Source organism: Ixodes scapularis, unplaced genomic scaffold (genome assembly GCF_016920785.2).
Source record: "Ixodes scapularis isolate PalLabHiFi unplaced genomic scaffold, ASM1692078v2 PGA_scaffold1__304_contigs__length_218370807, whole genome shotgun sequence".
NCBI lineage: Eukaryota > Metazoa > Arthropoda > Arachnida > Ixodida > Ixodidae > Ixodes > Ixodes scapularis.
This window is the reverse complement of record NW_024609846.1, coordinates 57352791-57360008: the sequence shown is the minus strand read 5'-3', so window position 1 is coordinate 57360008 and position 7218 is coordinate 57352791.

The following is a 7218-nucleotide window of genomic DNA, read 5'->3' as shown; positions in this document are numbered from 1 at the left end:
TAAGAAGGATCATATAGATGCTGTTAAAAAGACACTGCAATTAAAAAAATAGAAAAGGTTGAAAGGTTGTTTGTAAATTTGATCTCCGTGCCGTTATAATATTTTAATCCACTATTTTTTATGTTTGGAAAGCAGATATTGAAGGTAAAGCCATCATTGCTTTCAAATGTGTTCTGAGATTGCTTTCCGCCACTTTGGTTTTAAACGTTAACAAACATGGCTGCCGGCGTCTCCGGAGGGCTGAACAAGCGAAGCTCGGTGAGCACGCCTATTTTCAAGAGTGCGAGTGGTTTTGAGTTCGTAGCGGTGTTTAGAGGAAGATCTCCTTAACCGACATAGTTTGTAGAGAACAACCGCGCAAGTACTATCGGGGAAAAATGAAATGCGAACAGAGGAGCGCGTGGCTCGCGGTACAGGCTGCGCCGCCTGGAAGTGAGCCTAGGAGCGAGGGTGCGTGGCCTACTTCGATGTGTTCACGCCTCTCGATTGGCGCTCCCCCAACTTCGGCAGTGCGCCTCTCAGTGCGCTGAAAGCTGTCACCGCTATCTTTGCCTGCTCGGCGAGTGCGGCGAGCTTCTTTGCACTGCACGCGCTGAGCCAGCAAAGATAGCGGTGATAGCTTTCAGCGCACTAAGAGGCGCACTGCTGAAGCTTGGGGAGCGCAGAAGGAGGGGCGTAAACACATCAAAGTAGGCCACGCACCCTCGCTCCTAGGCTTACTTCCAGGCGGCGCAGCCTGTACCGCGAGCCACGCGCTCCTCTGTTCGCATTTCATTTTCCCCGATAGTACATGCCTTCGGAAGCGCTGTGCGGATGCTTGCTCTCGTTGCGAGACTGGCCTAAGCCTGGCGTTCCAGATCAACTATTGTAATCGAGCTGGCTTGATTTATTTCTTTGCGCGTGATGACGCTGAATAGAGATGTTGGTTCACGTAAAAACGGCCCCGCTGCTCCTGGACTGGTGGAACCGTCGTAATTGCGACCATTGTTTCAATACCGAGAAGGTGCCTACACAGGTAACAATTTGCGAGACATTTGGTTGGAGGCAATCGGGCGTTCGGCTCGCATCAAGTTTGTCTATGTTCCCGTCATTGCGCCTCGAAATTAAGTTTTGCAGTGCACCTGGCCTCTCAAAGCGGATATCATTTTTTACGTCGCGTTTTAATTGTGCGTCGACGCTAACCCACCTTGCTCACGGATGCCATGCAAAAATATAAAAACAGTAAAGCTATAGCAGGTCCGCTTGTTTGTTTTCTTGATTTTTTAAGCTACTCGGTCGCTGATTGCGAACATCTATAGACGCTGACAGACGCTTGTACTCGACCGTGGCTCGTGCATGATAGATCGCTAGAACGCCGCTTTCATGGTCGCGACTTTTTAGCGTTGCAGAAGTTTTGTAGACTGGGTATAAATAGCAAATGGACGGAGTCAAAAACGGACGCCGACGCGCACTTTTCGTGTCCGCGTCTCATGTCATTGCAGACGACGATAGACGGCGGTGTAATAGCAGACGGTGCCGGAAGCTACCACTCGTCTGCTCGCACGACTAGCAGGCGGTGTTCGACTTCCAGACTATAGACGCACCGGATGACGCGAAAGGGAGACACTACGCTTCTTAGCCTGTGTGGTCGAGCAGCCAAGCCAGTCCAGTAGTAACGGGCGGGGCCACTGATCTGTTGGCGGGACTTGGACCGGGCTGTGACCTCCACCTAAATTGCGTCTAACAACGCAAAAATTTCGCGCAAAAAAAAAAAATTTTGTAGAAGAATTATTTCAAAGCATTCGTGTCCCATTTATATATACCCTTTAATAAAATATGTTTTTCTTGACGGTGTCCCTTTAATCAGCTGTGCATTGGCGCCGCCATAGCTGACTTTCAGTTTTTTTTGTTTCCTTTTGATTCGTTTACTTCACTTCGTTACCATAGCAGGGCAGTTGATTGCCATAATAGGTTCTAATGCGTCCTTCTACCCAGCAGTGGCCTTTCTGAAGTCTCATAAAAGTCCGTTTTCGTGGCTAGACATCTCGGTATGACAAGATAAGGTAAGCAATGGCGGCTATAATCTGACGCGTGTTTAAAGCGTTTATATATTGAAGTTCGAAAATTGCAATACGACCAAGCAAACTAATACACTATATAGTGTGTCACATGACGTTGTTTTCGGCCTACATTCTGGTACGCACTTGTGACATCGTTGAATTTTGTCCTTGGTACCAAACAGAACTAAAAAAGTCACAATAAGTTCCGTTTGTTTCTGATACCACATGTGCGCAGCGGAATCTCTTCATATGAAGCAAAACAAAACAAAAAAAAAGAAATAAATCCAGAGCCGACGTACAGAAAGACAAAACATCGCCCTCTTTTTAACTTGCTCACCCTGTTTGAGGCATCCACTACGGTACCCGTCACACAGCTCATTTTTCGTGAAACCTAATCTTTGCGATGATTCAATAAAGACGCTCTACTAATTGCCCTGTTATTTCCCACATAGGCATCGTCATCCCCCTCCAAATATCCTGGTAAGTGCACTTATTTTGTTATTTATGCGGGCACCTATTAATCGCTTCGAAACTGTACACGGAGGCATTCTGTAATACTGCTGTTTTACTGAAGAGAGCAAGTCCGTATCGCATATGATAAAAATTTGTGATAAATTTTTTATATATGCAATTTAGCAAGGTGCCAAAAACCACTATTTATATTATTGCTCAATATACGTCTGTTTACTGTGGTTCTGTCGCTTTTCTTTCCCTCGCCCTACGACGTTCTAGAGCCAAGGCTACTCACCAACACACTATGCACAAAGAAAAAAACGCATTTACCCAAAAATCTGATTTGTGTGAGATGAAGCGTCTGCGCATGCGCAGTGACCACAGCAACGCTACCGCAGTGGCTTGACGTTAGAGGGTTGAGTCGGTGTATGCCAACGTAACTAGATTTATTTATTTATTTATTTATAATACCATCAGGGCCACAAGTGGCGTTACAGAGGGGAGTGGGTTTACATGAAGTAGTTGGTGATGGCGTCCCGAAATCTTCCACTGTCGGTGATGCCGATAAGGTTCTCGGGGAGGTCATTCCAGTCCACAATCGCAGATGGTAAGAGCGCCTTCTGGTGTGCGAGGGTGAAGCATTGTGGGCGGGCGATCTTACAAGGATGGTCAATTCTAGCCGAGATGTATGATGGGGGGTTTAAGAGAGATCGTTTAAAGATGGGCGTATAAAATACATTGTGAAGAAGACAAAGGCGAGAGATCCTACGACGTGAAGATAATAGCGGAAGGTCGAGGTGAGCTTTCATTAACGAGACACTCGAAAAACGGGAATAATCAGAAAAAATGAAGCGTGCAGCACGGCTCTGAACAGATTCAATTAAATCAGTTAGTGTTTATTGATGAGGATGCCAAATTGAAGACGCATATTCTAATTTGGGACAGACAAGAGTAGCGTACAGGAGGCGCTTAAGGTTATTGGGAACAGATCTAAAATTTCGACGGATGTAGCCTAAACTTCGATTAGCAGATTGTACAATGTTGTTAATATGAGTATTCCAAGAGAGGTTAGGTGAAAGATGCACGCCGAGGTATTTATAGTGGTTTGTATATTCGAGTATAGTCCCATCCAAAAGTAGCGTAGGATTAGTTTCTGCTAATGAATTAGAAAAACGCATGCACTTACATTTGTCAGTATTGAGAGACATTTTCCAATTCTGGCACCAGTCGGTTATTTTGAAAAGGTCAGCTTGCAAAATTAGAAGGTCATCTTGAGTAATAATCTTACGGTAAACAGCGCAATCGTCAGCAAACGGGCGAATAACAGAGGTGATACGCAATGGGTGGTCGTTCATATAAATGAGAAAAAGAAGCGGTCCAAGCACGGTGCCTTGAGGAACACCAGAAGAAACAGCAGAGACGTGAGACGAGGCATTGTTAGCGTAGACGTATTGACGGCGTTGAGAAAGAAATGATTCAATCCAGATTAGTACATGAGCGTCAATATTTAGCGTGGAAAGTTTGAGAAGTAGAAGTTTATGGGGTACTTTATCAAATGCTTTAGCGAAATCGAGAAATACAGCGATAGTGGGGTATCCGGATTCGAGATTCAAGAACAAGTCATTAGTCAGATGAAGAGGCTGTGTTTCACAAGAAAAATTACGGCGAAAACCGTGCTGCACGTCACTGAAGAAAGAGTTAGCATCCAGGAATGAAACCAAATGTTTGAAGATGATGTGTTCCATTATTTTAGACGAGATGCAGGTAAGAGACATCGGTCTATAGTCGGCTGGTGGTGACCTACTACCGCTCTTGTGGACCGGAATGACCTTCCCAAACTTCCAGCCCTCAGGCACGACTCTCGTCTCCAGAGATTGACGAAAGATTTTTGTTAAGAAAAGGCTAGACGTTAGATTAGTGTTACGGAGAATCTTGGAATTTATGCTGTCAATTCCACATGACGAAGAAACTTTTAAGGATTTAATAATGTTTACGATTCCATCGTAATCAATAAGAATAGGATCCATTGGGAACGATATACTGGAGACGGGAGGGGAAACAGTAATGAGGTCTGAACGGGAGAACACTTTAGAAAAAACATCATTCAGCACATTAGCGCACAAGTTCACTGGAACAGGGTCCCCTGAATTTGAAACAAGTTGTAACGAACACTCGTCTTTTGGGCGAACAACATTCCAAAAACGCTGGGGATTGGCAATCAAGAATGATGGCAAAGTCGTACGATAAAAAATGTCTTTACATCTATTCAACTCAATTTTGTAAATGTTAGCGTAGTCCTCATAGCTCTGCCATGATTCGGGCGTACCGGCTCGACGGGCAACTCGAAAGAGCCTTTGCTTTTTATTGCGTAGCGATTTGAGGCTGCGATTAAACCATGGATTCAAAGACTTCGTTGTTATATCAATACAAGGTATATATTTTTCCACTAAATCACATAATTTATCTTTAAAGAGACACCAGTTTAGGTCCACACTTCTACTCTCAAAATTAGTATTAAAAGACACAAAATATTCGGACACTGTTGCAGAGCTGCTCATAATTCCCGTTCTCATACCGTATACTCTTTTGAACGCGCAACGGTTTCTGGATTTCCACGCATATAGGGCAGTAAATTACCCGATGATCGCTCACGCCATCAAAACAGGTTAGAGGTGGTTCTACAAAACCCGGATGAGTAGTTAGCACGAGATCTAAGATACTAGAACAGGAATCCGTCACCCTAGTAGGGACGGACACAAGTTGAAAAAGATTACCTCAGTTGTGTAACTCCCGCGGAATAGGGTACCCCACCTCAGTCACTTCAGTTCGCCTCCCGTCGTTTGAAGCGCCATCTAGATTTTCGTTTCATAACTGTGTGTTCCATAGAGCAGAGCTGGAGCGCCATCTAGACGCTGTGCTTTGAAACGTACGTATTCCATAGAATACAGTGCAGCTACCATAGCGGCCGTCCGGAGCGCCGAACGACGGGAGGCGAGTCGTGGTGAGTGAGGGGGGGGGGGGGGGTTAACTGCCCGTGCAAGCAGCGTCTACGATCAGCTCCGTAACTGAGCTAATATAATAACGTTGGTGCATGCGGAGAGCAAGTCGTCTGCTTCTTGCGCAGGGGTTGCGGTGATGTCAAAACGACTCCGAGCTCTGATTGGCTTTCATTGAAAGGGTGTGGGAATAGACATCAATGATAGATGCCTTGAGGTCTACCCACTATTTCTTTGAATCAGCCGATAACAGCTCGGCGTTCTGACATTATCGCAAAACCTATGCAAGCAGCAGACGACCTTGCGTTCCGCATAGGGCGATCAAGTATTCCAGAACGCCCGTTTGGCGCACCGAAACATAAGGGGCACACCAATCAACGGGCAAAGTAGATGACGCAAAAGGAAAGAGCAATGACAATGCAGCTAAGCGCGCACACTGTCTTTTGGTTGAGATTGTAGGGAATCAGAAATATGTGGACGCATCTGGAGAGCAGACGAACTTGGACACCGGATAAGCTGCAAGTTCCGTACAAAGGCAAGATAGAAATCCACCTGGTAAATTGCCCCAACGATACCCACACACAAGCAAAATTGCCTCAAGATCCTCTCACTGGCTCGTGATCAAACCTGCAGCGTCCACGAGCTTCGCTTTAGTGAATCGTTCGATGAGACCGAGTATTGGTGATATTTAACTCTAAGGGATGCTTTTGTCCCGCTTGTTTTCTACGGAGCTCCGTACTTGACCGATACAAGACGACTTGCGGATTGTTTACGTCGTCTTTCTCAATCGAACGCGGCCCCCCACAGATTGGGCACGAGTACTGTGCTCGGCTCAGCTGGGGACCATGCATTGCGGGAGTCTTTCTGCGCCCACGACAACCCTGGTATTCGAAAGCAGAGCCAATGCCCCATAGAAGTCTAGGACTGTCACCTTTCTTCTTTAAACGTCATCACTAGAGCCAGTGAGTCAGTCATTACTACTGGATCTACGCAGCACCTTGTGTCACCATCGCCGCCAGCGCGTCTTGCAGCATGGAGGCAGGAAGCTTCTGGAGGCGACATGGAACCACCAGACGCTTTCTACCTTCTTGGCGAGACGACACCAGCTGTCTCGTGCACTGCCACCTGCCTCGTGTGCACAGCAGCAAGGAAGTATCATAACGCACGCTAGGGGTTAAGCTGCAGCGTAAGCGTAATACTGAACATTGAAGCAGACAACAAACAGTCGAAAATTCACTTCCGTAATGCATTTCTACAGGGAAAGCGGGTACGTGTTTTTTTCTGTTTTCTCGATGATATAAACAAATTTCGCGAATAATTATAACGTAGTAAATAGTTTGAAAACATTTCTCTATCAGGAAAATTAAGATATTCATCAGTTGCAGCGCATTTCTGTCAAATTCATATCAATAAATACAGTGTTAAAACAGCTTCATACATGTGTTAGCGCTCTCGCAAAAGAAGACGACTGACCCCAAGCTCGCGCCACCACCCGCGTGGCGCACCGTTCTTTTTGCTGGGCAGGCGTACCCGCCAGACGTGCTTTAAACGCTCCCTTTTAAACCTTCACTGGTCCCCGTTTCCCATGTCGAGGTTTAACATATCAGAAGTGGGATGGACCAAGCCTGATCCAGCGACCACGACCGAGCGCAAATCGACTTCTGTGGCCACAAATCGTCACAGCAGCGGCACTTATCAGCACCAAAAGAACGACGGCGGCTACGACAACA